The sequence below is a fragment of the Rhinolophus sinicus genome, linkage group LG06 (genome assembly GCF_036562045.2).
Source record: "Rhinolophus sinicus isolate RSC01 linkage group LG06, ASM3656204v1, whole genome shotgun sequence".
Classification (NCBI taxonomy): domain Eukaryota; kingdom Metazoa; phylum Chordata; class Mammalia; order Chiroptera; family Rhinolophidae; genus Rhinolophus; species Rhinolophus sinicus.
Window position 1 is genome coordinate 61,776,174 of NC_133756.1, and position 17,740 is coordinate 61,793,913.

The following is a 17,740-nucleotide window of genomic DNA, read 5'->3' on the forward strand; positions in this document are numbered from 1 at the left end:
TTAATATAGCCCATTAGCTGCTTTTCTCAGACCTTTATTTTATATCAGATTTCTTAAAAAGAAGTAAATTATAAAAATTATGCGAGAATAGATGTTCTCATTAAAAATTTTTCTTAATGTTTGTGTGTTGTACCAAGTTTTCATTAATGAGTGTTAGGAAGTATAAGGGCATAAACATAATATTAAAGTTCATGGTTCATGGATGTAATCAGAAGAGTCTGCAAAACAGACTGTGTCACCGAGTTGTAGGATCACACTTGTGGTGAGACTGAGGGAAAAGCCAGTAACCCTCAGAGTGTTTGCCTTGAAACCAGTGCTGTTCACAGCTGTTGCTGAGTGAACGGCCTGTATTCCGAGTATTACAGTCTATGGACAGAGAAGATCTTGGCTCAGACTCATCTTAAACCCACAGGATTTTACTGTGATGCCGTGTAGCCAGAGACAGTTGACAAAACACTTGTGAACCTAGATAATAAAGCCAGTTCATGCTAAGGTTTGGAATTCTCAACACTACTACTGATATTTTATTTGTAAGACTTTAGGTTTGGTTTTTAAATCACAGTAGAGGAACATGAAATTGGAGAGAGATTCGCTCACATTTTAAGCCATTAAAATATTTTCCTAACTAGTATAATGGATCTCATTTGCAGCTAAGAAAATTTAGTTTGTATTTTGAGGGAAAATGTTACAAAATCAATTGCAGTTTATGTGGTTAGTTTTTATACTTGAAATTCATCCTGTAAAAGCGTAGATATGTTTAACAATTTTGAATAAAGTTCCTATGTTGTATGTGTGCACAGGTGTGTCAAAGTCATTAAATCTGGATAGAATATTCTATGGAAACCATTTTGGAACCACACACACACACACACACACACACACACACACACACATACACCTAAACACACATACACACCCCCCGCCTTGGTTCTGTTACCATCAATTTTCTTGGTGTTTCTTTGTATCCACTGGGTATTTCAATAGGAATTACTCATAATCTGTAGTTCTCATTAGGTATTGCCAAATAATTATTAAATTGGCACCATTGCTATATATGAAAATATAATTTCATGTTTGATTTCATTTTACCTATAAGGTGGACTGTCATTATCGTCCTGTTCAGAGACTCGTGACCCCAGAGCCAGTATCTGTATCAGGAAATTGAACTGTTTATTTTCAATCTTCTCTGACTGCATTGGGTGAATTAAAAAGACAAAACAAAAAATCGATAAAGCACAGTGTGACTCCGTGTTTATTTTCACTTTTCTTCGAGTTATCGATTAAAATGAACAAGAATAAATAATGTAACATACAAGCACTGTACCATCGCAGTCTACCAAGTAGATAATGGGTACAGTTTGTGAATTAGTGATGATTACAAAGTGGTATGGGTTTATAATGGCTGGCACCTCAATCAAATCCCACATTAGCATTTGCTAGTAAGCACTAGTATGTATTCATGGTTTAGACTACATAGTTTCCCCAGATTGGCTTTCTCTGTGTATTTTGTGTTGTTAGACTATCTGCGAGTAAATTTCAGATAGCACATCTTTTATCTCTGAGTGCTTTGGCATGTATTTTCTAAGTCATTTCTCCAGTATGTAAGAAACATGTAAGAAACTAATGCCAGTTCCTTCCTAATATTGTCTAATACCTCGTGCATATTCAGATGATGTTTGTAGCTGTATTTTTTAACCAGAATACAAGTTTTACACATTGCTTTCACTTTTGTCTTTCTAGACCTGCAATTTTCCCTCTCACCACATTGTTTTTATTTTTAAATCACGTCTTTATTGGGATATATTCAGATTCCAAAACATTACCTATTTACCTATTCTGTGGTTTTAGTGTATTCACAGAGTTGTTCAGCCATCACCACATTCAGGTTTAGAACATTTCCATCACCTCTCCCGACCCCTCCCAAAACCCATACCCATTAGGAGTGATGCCTCACTCCTACACCTCCAGCCCTAGCAAACAGTGACCTGTCTCTGTAGATGTGCTTATTCTAGACACTTCATATCAATGGATTCTTAAAATATGGTGTTCTTTGTGACAGGCTTATTTCAAATAGCATAACGGTTTCAAGGTTCATCCATGTCATAGCAAGTATGAGAACTCCATTTCTTTTTATAGCTGAATATTATTTGTTTGGATGTGCCAGATTTTGCTTATCCCATTCATGAGAAGATAGACATCGTGTTTTCACTTTTGTACTATTGAATAGTCCTGCTATGAATTTTTCTGTACAAGTTGATTTTGTATTTATTGTTGTGGTGAGCATACTTGTTCATTTCTCCTGGAGTCTCTACTTAGGAGTTGATTTCCCGGGCACTTTGCTTTTTGAAGAGACCAGGCCAGTTGTCTTATACAATGTGCCATATCTGGGTTTGTCTGTTTTCTTGTGTGATTTAACTAAAGTGTATTTCTTTTATTTCAATAGCATTTCACTGTTTTTGCCTTTACTTATATATATAGTTAATCTGATTTGATCTTCATAACAGCCCCATTTCTTGTATTTCAAAGTAAAGTTGAAAGAATAATGCTTTTATTCTTTAAATGCTTTTATTCTTTAAACATCCATTCTTTAAATGGATGTTTACCCATTACTGTTTTTCTGGATTCAACTCTCATGATCACCATTTCGTCATATTAGTTGTCATTATTTAAATAGTATTTTGAACTTAATTTTGGACCTACAGAGTTTCAAGACAAATTTGAAGAACTCCACATTTCAGTACAATTGCTTTATTTTTTTTCTTCATGTTTTCTGTGAACAAGGAAATTCTTACATAAGTGTTGAACAATTACCAAAGCCGAAAGTTAGCATTGCTGCAATACCATTATCTAATCTAGAGGTTTTATTTAGATGTTGCCAGTCATGCCAAAGACAAAGAACCTAAGATCATGTTTTAGTCTACAGCAGTCCCTTAGAGATTTTGTGGGGGTTTGTTTTTTATTTTGATATTTCACAACATACATACTTCTGAAGAGTACAAGTGAAGGTGTAGCATGTCCTGCGATTTGGGGATATCTCTTGATCCTCCGGATTAGATTCCAGTTGTGTACTTTTGGTAGTAATAGCCCAGAATGGATGCTGAGCTCTTCTCAGTGTATCATGTAGGAGGCACATGCTGTCAGTTCATCCCATGCCTGGCAGTGTGATCATAACCGAAGGTGGTGTCAGTGGGATTTGTCCACTGTAAAGTGACTATTTTACCTTTTATGATTAGTAACTTTCTTGTGGGGAGATCACTTTGAGCACACAAATGTCCTTTTTGCCCACTTGTGTTAGCATTATTGAGGCTATTTGCCGGAATCTATTATTTGTTTATTGTGAAAGGGTGATTCTCTAATTCCTTGTTCCTTCTACATAAGTTGACTTTCTATTAATAGGTACATTTTCTTTTCGCTATTTATGTGTTTATTTTTAATGTCAATATGAATTTTTACATTCAATAAGTTATAATCTTTCATTAGCATTATTTACTTGGATGCTCATATTGTCCCATATTTGTCTTCGGCCTGGCTGCTGTGTCCTTTTGATGTTTCCCTGTCATTTTTTGACCATTTCGTGGCTTTTGGTATAATAAAGTAATCCGGGCTCATCTTGTAAATTCCTGGCCCTAACCCTATTATCAATCACTTATTCCTCCAAGAAATCCTGATTCCTTTTCATGGAAGAACTCCTCAGTTTCAGTTCAGAGAATCATTTTTAAAGCAATGTCATTATGAATTTTCTTGTGCATTTAATAGGCCATAAGAAGAGATAAATAAACGTCTTTTTGTGGTTGGTAGTGTATTATGTTTGTATACTACCATTTTATTTAAAGCCCAGTTGTGCTCAGTGACATTCTGTGTATATGAATTACACTCTTAGTCTTGTGTACCATTCAGAAGACAGGGTATAACTTGCCAATTTTAGGACTCATTAACTGAGAACCATGAAATTCCTGATTCGAAATATGAAAACTCACAGATAGAAGGATGATGTTACGAAAATGAGAACAAAATAAGCAAGCACTTAAATATGGTGTGTTCATGTTTTCTAGACTGTAGATGAAAAAGCTATGACGCCAGGACAAAATAGACAACAACAAGAAAGGTAATGTCATTTTTACAGCTGAACATTTTATTTAATTTGTAAGGTCTATATTTGATTCACGTAAGCCTTTTGAAGCTTAAGTAAAGTTGAAAAATAGAACTTTTTACACAAAGAAATCTATCAGCTTTAAAAGTCACTTCAGCTGTACCTTTATTTTCTTGTTAGTAGTTCTCTAATTTTTAGGTAATCAGTTAGTTCACAAATATGGAGCAGAGTAATATATCAGTTGCCTTAATTTCCTTTCATTTCTTTCTTGCTTTTATATTCCTTTTCGCCTGGTGGTTTTTCTTCCCCAAATTTCAGTATGTCTGCAGCCAATGGTTTATGTCATGGCGAAGGTAATGAAGGTGGCAACATTACTCGGGAGACAATGGGCTTTGTGGCAACTAAACCCCCAGAGGAGGAGGTAGGTTATATAGTTAATACTCTTGATGTTTATCAAAGGCCTTGGTGTGCCGTGGTGGTGAGGGGAGGTCTGGAGGGGTGGGCTTTGGGGTGACCCAGCACAAGACTAACCTGCCACTGAAACAGTCCCTTCAAATCATGTGTGTGTGTATGTTTTAAACTACCAGGATTTTAAATTTAAAATCACATTCACTGGGACAACACAGAAAACCTATGGTAGAACTTAAAATTTTATGAGTATTATCAAAAAGCCATAATTCTTCCAAAACAGAATTACAAGTGAAATTATTTGACCCTCAGAATATGATTATAAGATTAGATTTAGCCAATTTCTGAAGCTCTGTAAGTGGATTAATGTTGTACGTATTCATGTCCATTGCCTTCTTATTGATATTTCTTATTAAACTTATCAGTGTCGTGAAAGGTAACTGGGGGTTATTGAATTTCACTGTTACATATTTATCCTGTAGGAAGATTTACCACAATCCATTCTGCAGGGTACGTTTGGGTCCATTCCTAGTACATGCTGAGGGGAATGTCCACGCACGTCTCCCTGGGCACAGGTGCCGGCTTTTCTGTAGGCTCTTTATCTAGGAATAGGGTTGGATTATAGGGATCATACACACCTTCAGATGTGTGATGTGTTGCCTTGTCATGCAGGGTGTCATGTGGGGTTCTGGTCCCGCTCCCCACGTAAGAACGCAGGACATGGTGAGGCCAAAAAGGAACACCCACGGAGCCATAGATAGGGGAGTCATATCACTGTAGTCTCGCTGGCTGCTGGGTTGGAGACACAGGCAGTAGGAGCCATAGGATCTGAAATCCACACTCCGCCACACCACTCCACACCTTGTGAGCTGAGCCATGGCAGTTATATCAGTGAGTGGCTAATGGCGAAACGGTAACAGCCGATGGCCAACTAGTAACAGCTGATGACCATCTAATCACAGTTGATGGCCATTTACTACCTGAGCCAGTACCTTTCCACGAGAGGCCAAGAGCCTGGAAACTGTACTCCTGGCTCTGTCCCCACGTGCCTCATTGTTCTTCAAGGTAGTATTATAGCTTACCACTTCCACATGACCGTGGGTAGGTCTGCTGTGTCTGTATCCTTACCAGTACGGATTTTGTTTGTTTTAAATTTTTGGCCAATGTGATGTCTGCGAAGTGGCATGCCATTGGAGTTTTATTTTGTATTTCGTTGTTTAATATGGAGAGGAACATTTTTTGTGTGAGTTTGTCGACATTTGGATTTTCTTTCTTCATCCTTCTTCCACTTTATTTTTTTTTCTTACAGGTTATTTGGTTTGTAGGGAGAGTCCTTTATATGTTCTGAACATAAAAGTTGTGTGAAGTTACAGACTAACTGAAGATTGGTTAATTTAACCTTTCTTTCTATAGGTTCCTATATTTTGTTTTCTCTCTACTTTGAAGTGAATGCAGGTCTCCTTTCAATCTTTTTAGAAATGAACTTCAGCTTAGCTGAGTCATTTAAGTTTTGGTTGTTTCTTAATGCTTTCATTTGTCATTTGTTTCTTATTAAATTTTGTTTATGACCTCCTCATTGACCCATGAGTTTTTTAGGAGTACAATTTTTACCTGTAAATAGAAGATCTTGTAACAAGTTCTGTTGAAGGTGAAATCATGTTTTGATTGAAATTTTGGCGTGTATTAGCATTGATTTTCTTCCTGTCTATTGGTATTTTGCTTTGGTGGATTATATAGAGTGGGAGGCCTTTGTTTTTCAGTTTTTCTTTATTTCCTCTTTTCCTATTTCGCACCTTTGTCGTTTGGGACTCTGTGGCTCACCAGAATCATGACTGGTTTGGCAGTTTGGATTTTCTGCCACAGGGCCTGTCTGGTGACATTTATGTTGGAGGGCTCAGCTGAGTCACTGGTCTTGAGGGTCTATTTTTTTACCTTAGTTGCCACTTGTTGTAGGGCTGGAGTGTTGCAAAGGGAGGGAATGTATCAATGTACCTAACATGTTGAAAGAAAAAGTCTTGGATGCCGTTTATTATCCTGTGTATAATATTTTGAAGTTTTCTTAAAAAATACTTTTCTTTTGTTATTACATTTCTTTATGGAGACATAGTTACATTTGTGAAATGGGTTATTTGTCTTACCTTGTTTACGTGAGTGTGGGGACAGAGCCAGGAGTGCAGTTTCCTCACGTGGAAAGGTGCTCATTGGGGTAGTAAATGGACATCAACTGTGATTGGATGGCCATCAGCTGTGGCTAGTTGGCCGTCAGCTGTAACAAGTGAGCCATTGGCCACTAATATAACTGCCGTGGCTACTCTAGCAGCCACTCTAGCAAGAAGATGGTGGCTGAGCTAGTAAGAGCGGATTGCAGTTATCGTGGTGGATTGCAGCTAGCAAGTGATGTTGGTTGGCAGAGAAAAGCAGGTTGTGGACCGTATGACTCCTGCTTCCTGTGTCTCCAACCCAGCTACCAGTGAGACTATAATGGCATGACTCCCGTATCTATGTCTCCGTGGGTGTTCCTTTTTGGCCTCACCTTATATGTGTTCTTGTGGGGGGAGCGGGACCAGAGACCCTGCATGACACCCTGCATGACAATGAGGAAATTAGTAATGATTAATATAGCATGAGCTTATTCTTTAGAGAAGTTTTTATATTTCTCCGTAAAATTTTTGGCCCTATATTTTCAAAGTCTATCTCTGTATGAGAAAAACATCACCTTGGTGTAGTGTTTGCCTGATGACAGATTTGTAATTCTTGCATTTCCCTTCAGTTTCAACTTTTAAAGACATAATTCCTAAGATCTTTCGCTGACTATCAGGCTGATACCTGTAGCTCAGTTTTAGCCATTTCACAGATTTGTGTTTAGTCTGATTTTCCTGTATTGTGACATTTTGTGGGTGGTGATAGTTAAACGTTAGTTTGTTTATTGTGCTCATATTACATTGTATACTGTTAGGAGCTTTATGACCATCTGTCTCTCAGACCTCTTTGTTACCTCCTCTCTCATCTGGGTCCCTACCCTCCCTCTGTAGGGATTGAGTGTTAGTAATTTAACATTGTCTGTTTGCATCTACTGTGATACCAATCTTGTTTTTATAATGAAAAAGTTCATTGATAGAGAATAGGTAAGTAGTATACGGTAAGACTGAGTTTGTGGAGACTTAATTGCTTGATATTATCAGGTCAGCTACAGTCCTGCCACTTAGTGACGTGGGTGACCTGGGTTAAAGTAACTCTTTGTACATCGACTTCCTTCTCTTTAAAATAGAGCGATGAATACTAATGATATTTACCTTGTGTCTGTAGGATGTCTGCTATTTAACAGCTCTATGGGATTGGGCCATATATCTCCATGCCTCAGTTTCCTCATCCACAGTAATAGTGTGTACCTCACGTGAGATAATCCATGAAAAGGTTTTATAAAGTTAACATATAGTAAGTCCCATACTTCATGGTGGTTGTGTTCAATTTGAGGTGTCTGTAAGCTTCTGATTACAGCTCTGACTTTCTTTTTCCCATATTGATGGGACCCACTTGTGAACCATTTCAAAATTTTGGTGACTAGGAATCATTTAGAATTGGCTCAATGTCAATACATGACGAAGTGGTATTTCCAAGCTTAAGGAGTTGGTGTGAAAAATAGGTTATTCAGCTGGTGTGTTTAGATGTTATAAGGGTCTAAAGTGAGGAAAATAAGGGTAGGGTTGAAGATGGAAAGAAACATCTGTACAGAAATACCTTTGTTTTTCTTCTCACCTATCACCCGATTTGACTATAAGCTTCACAGAGAAGAAATGTTGGAAGAAGTGTGCCATGGTCACGCATTTTCCCAGGAATAGATTCTAATATTTTCTCGTATTTGCTCTACCAAGCTAATATCCATCCTTTATGTTTTGGATGCGTTGGAAACTAAGTTTAAGGTATGAATACACTTCATCCGCAAATACTTCAGCATACATTGCTGGAACTAGAGTTAAATATGCATTGTTTTTTAATTTATCAAGAATTTACGTGTAGTGAATTGCAAAACTCTTAGGTGTAGCATTGAATGAATTGCACAGATGTTTACACCTGTGTAACTCAGCCTACAGAGGTGTGGAATGTTTTCAGTCCTGCAGAAAATTCACTCATGTTCCTTCCCAGTCAATATTTATTGCCTCCTGCCCCAGGACAGTAAATATTCTCATTTTCCCCACCATTTGTTGGTTTTGCTCTTTCTAAATGTTCATATCAGTAGTTACTCAGTGTGTAGTGCTTTTTGCCTGGCTCTTATGAAAAGCTGCTATGAACATTCTTGTTTCTGTTTGTAGACATATGTTCATTTCTCTTGGTTAAATACCTAATATTTTAAACTCCTCCCAATAGTTTGTGAACCTTTCTGTCGCTCTACATCCTTACCTGTAGTTGGTTGCCCTCTTTTAAATTGTAGCCATTCTGCTATGTGTATGTTGCTGTGGCATTGTAATTTACTGTGCATTTCCCTCATGACTAGTAATGTGTTCTTGTTTATGTGCTTCTTGGCCATGTGCATGTCTTGCTTTGTGAGGTCTGTCTTCAGAACTTTTGCCGTTTAAAAGATTGAGTTGTCTTTTCATCATAGAACTATAGGAGCTGTTTATGAATTCTGGACACAAATACTTTGTCTGATACAGGACTTACAAATATTTTTCGACCAGTCTTGCTTGCTTTTCATTTTCTTAATGTTATCTCTTGATCAGCAGATGTTCTACATTTTATGAAGTCTCTGTTTTATACTAATTACCCATTATTTTTACTGCTCTCTGTGTCCTAAGAAACCTTTGTCTCTTCCCAGGCTGCAAATGAATTCTCCTGTGTTTCCTCCTAGAAGATTTTAGTAGTTGTTTTTTGTTTTTCCTAATATAGTGTTGATTTCTCATATGATCGTGTATTATTGTGATCTCTGTTTATTCATTTAATGTTTTGAAATGGATTCAGACTTGTTTTAAAACCCAGTGTACGGTGTTCTTGATGAACTTTGAAGAAGGTATATTCTGTAGTTGTTGTGTATGGTGGTCTCTACATTTCAGAATGATGACTGATAGTATTTCTTACGTCTTCTTTGTTCTTGCTGAATGCTTTTTTTCTTTCTTTTGTTTTTTTTTCTTTTGTGGGCGGTGTCAGGTTAGTCTTTTAAAATTGTTGAGGGATAGGAGTTAAAATAGTCAACTTTTGATTTGGAGAATTTGTGTTTTCTCCTTAATTATGTCAATTTTCGCATCATATATTTTCAGCCCTCATGAGAGCATGCACCTTACATCTGCTATGGCGTTTCAGTGATGTGCCTCTGGTCATATTACTAAATTTATTTTGCTTTTTAATCGTTAGAAAAAAATTCTTAGTACTGAAATCTGCTTTGTCTGCTAGTCATATAGCCTACCATTCTATTAGTAGAACAAGAATTGTTTTGCTTGGAAATTGTGCTTTCTATTTTCTCCATCCATTTACTTTCAACCTGTGTCTTTGTATTCAAAGTAAGCCTCTTGTAGACAGCATATAGTTGAGTGTTCCCCTTTTATCTTTCTGCCTTTTAATTGGAATGTTTATAATTAATGAAATTGACATTTTTGGAGAAAGGCCTACATTTTCGAATTGTTTTAGTCACTCATTTACTTCTTATGTCTATCTCTTCATGTTACTTTGCAGTTCCTTTTTCCGCTTATGATATATTACCTTAATTCTTTTACATTCTATTTTGTATTAACATTGTGCCACTTCCTGTGCAACTTTAAGAATCTTGCACCTTTATTGTTGGATTACTAGCCCTTTTCCTTGGTATCTTATGCTTACTTGTTATTTTTATTAACATTTAAATGGATAGGCTATAAAAATATTCGATATTTAAGTATTGGCATTCAAATAAAATTTTGTTCAGTTATTCTTTGGAAAACAATGGAAGTGGCCATTAGAAACCTTCTGTTCATTTAAGGACTATATGAACATGATTTAAGATCTAAGTGAACATTTTAGGATTAGATATGTGAATGTGTATGTTTTGGATGTATGATGATTAATTTCTTCTTTTAAAATAATTGAGGTACAAAGTATATGTAGTTAAATTCACCCTTATTGGACTATTTGAATTTTAACAAAGGACATACAGTTGTGTAACTGCTATTGCAATCAAAATACTGAGCAAACATTTTCATCACCCCAAAATTTTACCTTGAGCAAATCGCTCTGTAGTCAGACACTCTTCCTACTTCCACCCTGTGACAACCATGGATGTGTTTTAACTCCCTGTAGTTTTGGTTTTTCCAGAATGCCATGTAAATTTTTAATATAGCATATAATGTTTTGAATCTGGCTTAGTTTACTTAGCATAATGCATTTGAGATCGGTCAATTTTTGCATATATCAAAATGTATTTCCTTTTTATAGCTGAGCTATTATACTATTTGTTTATCCGTTCACCAGTGAAGCGATACTAGGGTTGTTTCTAATTTTTGGCAATTGTGAATAAAGCTGCTATTGACATTTGGTGTGAACATTGATGTTCATTTTATTTGGGTAAATACCTAGAAGTTAGACTGCAGGGTCATATGATAAGTATACATTAAACTTTATAATAAATTGCCAAACTGTTTTCCAAACTGGCTGGTGCCTCTTTGCATTCTCAATGGCAATGTCAGAGAGTTCTGGTCAGCACTGTGTGGTCGTCAGTTTTTCGTTTTCTGTTTTTTATTTTAGCCATTCTCATAGGTATGGAGTAGCCATTCCAACTTGCTCTTCTTCTTTTTATATGCATTTCCCTAATGACAACGAGAATATTTTCAAGGGCTTATTTGTCATCGTAGATGTTCATTGGTGAAATATCTATTCAGATATTTTGCCCATTTTTTAATAGGGTTGTACTCTTATTGAGTTTAGAGAGTTCAATACTCAAGGTCCTTTAGTAGACATGTGTTTTGGGAATATTTTTCTTCCTTTCTCTGGCTTATCTTAGCATTTTCTTTTGAAGAGAAATGTTGTTTTGATGACATTCAGTATATTGTTATTTCTTTCCTTTTATGGTTGACACTTTTGGTGTAGTATCAAAGACATTTTAGCCTGACCCAAGGTTACAGAGATTTTCTCCTGTGTTTTCTTGTAGAAGCTTTATTTTAGGTTTTAATTTAGACCTGTGATCCTTTGAGATAACTTTTTTATTTTGTATGGATCCAGATTCTTTTTCAACATATGAATTTCTGAATTTGCTAGTACTATTTTTTCAAAAGAGTATAGTTTTTCCTTTTTTCTTTTTTCATTAGTTTCAGGTATACAAAACAATGTAGAAGTTAGACATTTACACACCTCATGAAGTGATAACCCCCTCCGATCTACTACTCCTCTGACATCATATGTAGCTGTTACAATTCCATAGACTATATTCCCTATGCTGTACTCCATATCCCGTGACTATATATGTATATATACATACATATGTGTATATATATATTTATGCATATAAATATATGTATACATATACATATATATATTCAATTACAGATGACATTCAATATTATTCAACTTCAGCTTCAGGTGTATAGCGTAGTGATCAGGCATCTACACAGTTTATGAAGTGATCTCCCTAATAAGTTCAGGGCCCATCAGGCACCCTACATAATCTTTGCAACATTACTGTTATATTCCCAAATGGTATTTCATATCGCCATGGCTATATTGTTACTACATATTTGTACTTTTCAATCCCTTTACCTTCTCCCCACCCCCACACCCCTCCCATCTAGCAACCATCACTTTTCTTCCCTATATCTCTGAGACTGTTTTTGTTTTGTTTGTTCATTTATACTGTTCTTTAGATTCCACATATAAATGAGATAATATTGTATTTGTCTTTCTCAAGGACTATAGTTTCTTTATTGATTTGCCTTTATACCTTGAAAACATCAGTGGACCATATTGTGGCTCTATTTCTGGACTTCACGTACTTCACTGATGTGTGTATTAATCCTTTCGGCAACTCTGAACTGTCTTGATTACTATAGATTTACAGTAATCTTGAAATCAGGTCCTATGAGTCCTCCAATTTTGTTCTTGTTCAAGCTTGTTTTGGCTTTTCTAGTTCCTTTGCTTTTTCATCTGTTTGGAACCACCCTATCAGTTTTTTACAAAGTCTATGGGGTTTGATTGGGACTGCATTGAGCCTAAAGATCAATTTGGGGAGAATAAACATCTTAACAAAACTGAGTCTTCCAATCCATGAATGCAATACATCAGTACATGTATTTAGATCTTTCTTTTTTCAAGTTTGAAATATTTTATTTTCTTATCCATACACTATGAAGTTTTCTAAAGTTCTTACAACATGACATTTCATGCAGAAGAAAAACTAACATATGGCATAATTCACCCCTAACTACCCACCCATACACATTAAAAAAAAAAAAAAGTAGAAAAAAAGGAGGAAACACTCAGTCTCCAATAAGAAAATAATATTTGCCCTGTTTTTCTGTAACGCGAGCCAAGATATGCACAAGGAAGAGAAATAGAAAGCATTTTCTAAAAATATTTGTAACAAATACTTATGTACAAAAACTTCACAGAAGACTCATTCCCCCTTGAAGCAGAGCACATGGCAGTTGACACTGGAAGAGATAAACCACTGGCTGCGATTATAATCCATGTACTGAACCAGAGGAAGAAAGTTTCATGTAGGAGATTTTCAGTTTGAACAGTAACATTTCCAAAGTTGGCCACATTTTCTTTTAAAATTTGGCACATTATGTAAACAAAAGGTCCATTTTACATGGGTCTATATGCAAAACTCCATGTCATGCAAGGACACCAAGCACCGAGATTTTTCTCTCATAGACAGAGCCCCTGACGTGCAGCACTCAGTTGAAGGAACAGCGATGGCGGCAGTTGTGCCCACTTTAAGATTCATTCACCTTGATTCAACCTGCCTTTTCCCACTCACGACTGTAAAACCAGTTTTGTTTTGTTTTCATTGAAAACCTATATAGGGAAAGACGACTCACTCTTAAAGCTACCCAGAGTGTTTTCTTCCAGCCAACAGTACCTCTGCAGAAAAGGGAAGGGACAATACTTAGTGGTGGAACATGATATACTACTTTTCTATCACACAAATTTATTAAATCATCATCCATTAAAATATGGGCAAACCAAGAAGAAAACCATCGTTCACCCTTTATGCCGCGTGGTAAAGAAATTTAAGAGATATAAATTTGGATAAAATTTTGCTCCTCTGTGGCACACAGATGAGTAAGATTTCGCCTATTTAAGTCACAAATGTATGTGGGCATTTAGATACATACATGCATGTTAAATATCACCCGTGTTTTAGATTAGCTGCCAGTCTTTTGAAACAAAGAAGGGGCAGTTATGGTTCAAACATAGGTTTAATGACAAATTGTTTACCCATGTAACTAAACAAATGGATATTCTATGCAGTTACATGACTACTTCAGGGACTTTTCACTAAGTAATATCTAAGAGAAATTATGATTGCTTCACATAGCTTCTTGCCTTTGTGTATAAAATCACAACTGAAACTTACGTTTACTCAGGGACATTTAATAATTGTGATGGCCCCACTTATGCAGTAACAGAATGAAGCAGCCATAGCTTTGTGCAGGTAATGTATGAACACGAGCACGAGCTCTTGGCAGTAGCACTGAACTCCTCAAGCGGAGATGTAGTAAGAGCTGCTCAGCAATGACTCGTAGTCCCTGGAAATATATTCCTAGTTATAGAAAAAGGTACAAACTCCCCTGTTACAATCATGTAATTAAGGTATTTTATGTTCTGCTTGGCACTTTTGTACACTATCATTTTTTTCCCTAAATCAAGTATATTAAATTAAATCAAGTATATTAAACCTACCTCACATATAGAAAGCTACATATATCTGTATATACATAGGTACTGATTCTTTCTTGTTATACAAGATGAAGAAAGATAAATTAAAAAGTGAACCTCTTCCCTTTCTTCACCACATTGACATGCTCCTTTCATGTTGTCCTTCAGACTTTAAAGTGCTACACTGAGTTACTGAGAGAATAAGAGGTCAATAACACTTAGTTGGCTTCATGAGGCTCATGTTGGAAAATGTGGCTTCACAGAGAAAAATACTTCCATTTAAACACACAGAGAGCATGGATGGATGGCTTGAGTCAATCTTCAGAGATGGAGAAGAAAGGAAAAGTGTTAGGTGCTTACTTGAAAAAAGAGTCACACATCTACCACCATTTTTTTGTGGATATGTAGGCCACCTACAACAGCACAGAATTTGTCAGAGGATATTCTTCCATCTCCATCCTTACCTGCATTTGTTATGGTTTTGTCTGCACTTTGGTGTAAATGTATATCTTTCAGATTGTTCTCATCATCGTCTTCAGCCCCTGGAAGAGTTCCCTATTGGAAAGATAGCCACATTGGTCCATGTCGTAGATACGGAAAGGAAACCTCAACTCTGCTTTTTATTGTCTTTGACATTGAACTGAAAGTCCCCCTCAATGAATTCTTTAAAGTCTGCTGGTCCATTCCCATCTGTGTGGAATGTATCTATTACTCGCTGTTCTAAAGAATTCTTGTAACTCCAGTAGGGACAGGACCTCTTCCACACTCAAAGATCCTAATGGTCCAAATCAAGCTTTGTGAATCTCTTCCCTAGCCTTTTAATTTCATCAGCATCAAAGTGTGAGCACATTTCCAAAGAGTAACTTGCCTCATTTCCCATTGGGAATGTTCTTTATGTTATTCCACTAGGTATGAAATAAATGAATTAAAGCTCGATTTCATTTGTCCTACAAACACGGAAGCAGTATCTAATCCTGGGCTCAGCAGAGAGAAGGTGACTCGGGGGGTGTCGGAGACATAAGGGGAAAGACTGAGTTGTGTAACTTTGGGGCCATTTTCCCTACGTGGGGATCTCCCTTCTGTGCAGCCGGCTGGTGGGAGCCATCTTTCCTGTGTTGAGCCTCCTGCCACTATTTAGGTCTTTTTAAATTTCTGTCTTCAATGTTTTGTAATAGTCATCACACAGGCATTGCACATATTTTGTTAGGTTTATACCTAGGTGTTTCATGTTACTTGCTGTTACTCAAGAATAAATAGCTTAAGCAGCCAATTATAGAAATCAAATTCATAGTTAAAATACCCTCTAGCAAACAAAACTTCAGGGCCACATGACTTTCCTGAAGGTGCTAAAAAGCTTTTAGGAAAGAGATAACACCAATTATACACAAACTTTTTCATATGTTTCCCAACATATTAAGGAACCAACATTACCCTGATAACTAAAACCAAAGACATTATAAGAAAGCTGCAGACCAGTATTTGTCATGAGTTACAGACACAAGCTTTCTCAACAAATATTTGCAAATTGAACCCAACATATATAAAAAGTGTATTACATCAGGGTCACATGGAATATGCATGTCCTGGGAATGAAGCATTTGAAAATTAATGTTATCTTCCATATACATAAAGTAAAGAATAGAAATTGTATGAACATCTCCACAGATGCATAAAACACATTTGACAAAATTCAACATCCATTCATGATAAAAATATTCAATAGACCTAGGAACAGATGGAACCTCCTGGAAGTGATAAATTGTGTCTACAGAAAATCTCCAGCTAGATTCATCCTAATGGTGAAAGACTGACTACTTTCACCCAATGATTAGAAAGAGAACAAGGATGTCTGCTCTCACTGCTACTGTTAAATATACTGCGGATCCTAGCTAATGCAGAAAAAAGAAATACTGGGCATACATACTGGGACTGAAGGAATAAAATTATTCCTAGTTGCAGACAACGTGCTTATCTATATAGAAAATCCCAAGAAACTGCAAGAAGTTATCAGAACTTATAAGTGAGTGAAGCAGGGTCACAGAACACAAACTCATTATGCAAAATGAGTTACATTTACATATATAAACATTGGCAGAGAAGAATCAGAAATTGATTGCTAGCTTTTTATAAAACACCAAGTGAAGGTAAATTGTGGCATTCTATGTTTTGTCCTAAGAGTCTTGAAGCTCATACAATTCTGTTTTTTGTATATGTTGTTATGGTGCTTATGTTCCAGATTTTGACATTTTAAAATGGAGGAGTTATAGTAATACTTTTGAACATGTAGCCTTTTGGAGAGGGAAATCGTGTAAAGATGACAATCTATGACAGACATAGAAATTGTATGTGAAAAATATATTTGAAGATCTGTCCTGTCCTTAGAGTAATTTCTTATTTTCCTGAATAGAGGATGTTTTCATAAATAGTTAACAGTAATTATGAGTCTTATTTCTGTGTGTGTTCACAAAGGGCAATATTTTATTTCAGAAAGTGTTAACTGGATCTTGGAGTCACACAGGGAGCTTCTTGTAAAATTAAAAAATTCTTAAAGTTAAAAATTTTTTACAGTTAACATAGTTCACTGCATTAGTAGCAGATAGCATGATGCAAGCCCATGATTCCTAAGCTTGTCCCAAGTCAGTCTATCCCTGCTGCTTCCTTCTCTATTTCATGTATGCAATCCTATACTTTTTCATGCTGAGTCCTGAGACTCATGTATGAGTCATTCTCAACAAGGCCTCCAGATGTTTATCGTTAACATTTGGGATGAATCTATTTTTTCTTTCTTGGTTTCCTAGAGCGTGAGAGTTGAAAGGTATATTAAAGATTCTCTAATTCACTTAGCATAATGTTCTCCAGGTCCATCCATATCATTGCAATGGTAAGATTTAATTTTTCTTTATGGCTGAGTGATACTCTATTGTGTAAACAGCTTCTTAATCCAGTCATCTGCTGATGGGCATTTCCATTGTTTCCATGTCTTGGCTATTGTGAATAAGGCTGCAGTAAACATAGGGGTGCACACATTTTTTTGAATTAGCGTTTTTTTATTTCTCTGGATAGATAGCTAAGGGCGGAATTACTGGGTCATAAGGTAGTTCCATTTCCATTTTTTTGAGATAACTTCATACTGATTTCCATAGTGGCTGCACCAATCTACAATCCCACCAAAAGTGCATGAGGGTTCCCTTTAGTCCACATCCTCGTCAGTGCTTGTTGTTTGTTGACTTATTGATGATAGCCATTCTGATCGGAGTGAGGTGGTATCTCATTGTGGTTTTTATTTGCATTTCTCTCATGATTAGAGAGGTTGAGGATTTTTTCCTATTTCTGTTGGCCATCTGTATATCCTCTTTAGAAAAATATCTCTTCGTGTCCTTTGCCCATGTTTAAATTCCGTTG

The 17,740-nt window shown here is 36.3% G+C and overlaps 1 protein-coding gene and 1 pseudogene across 1 annotated transcript in view; one reads left to right on the forward strand and one right to left on the reverse strand.

Annotated features, from left to right (window-relative positions):
• LOC109453332 (nuclear pore complex protein Nup153) overlaps window positions 1-17,740 on the forward strand; it is a 215,911-nt gene that overhangs the window by 40,311 nt on the left and 157,860 nt on the right. The gene's annotated exons all lie outside the window — the stretch shown is intronic.
• LOC141572142 (calcineurin subunit B type 1 pseudogene) lies at window positions 14,711-15,218 on the reverse strand (annotated as a pseudogene).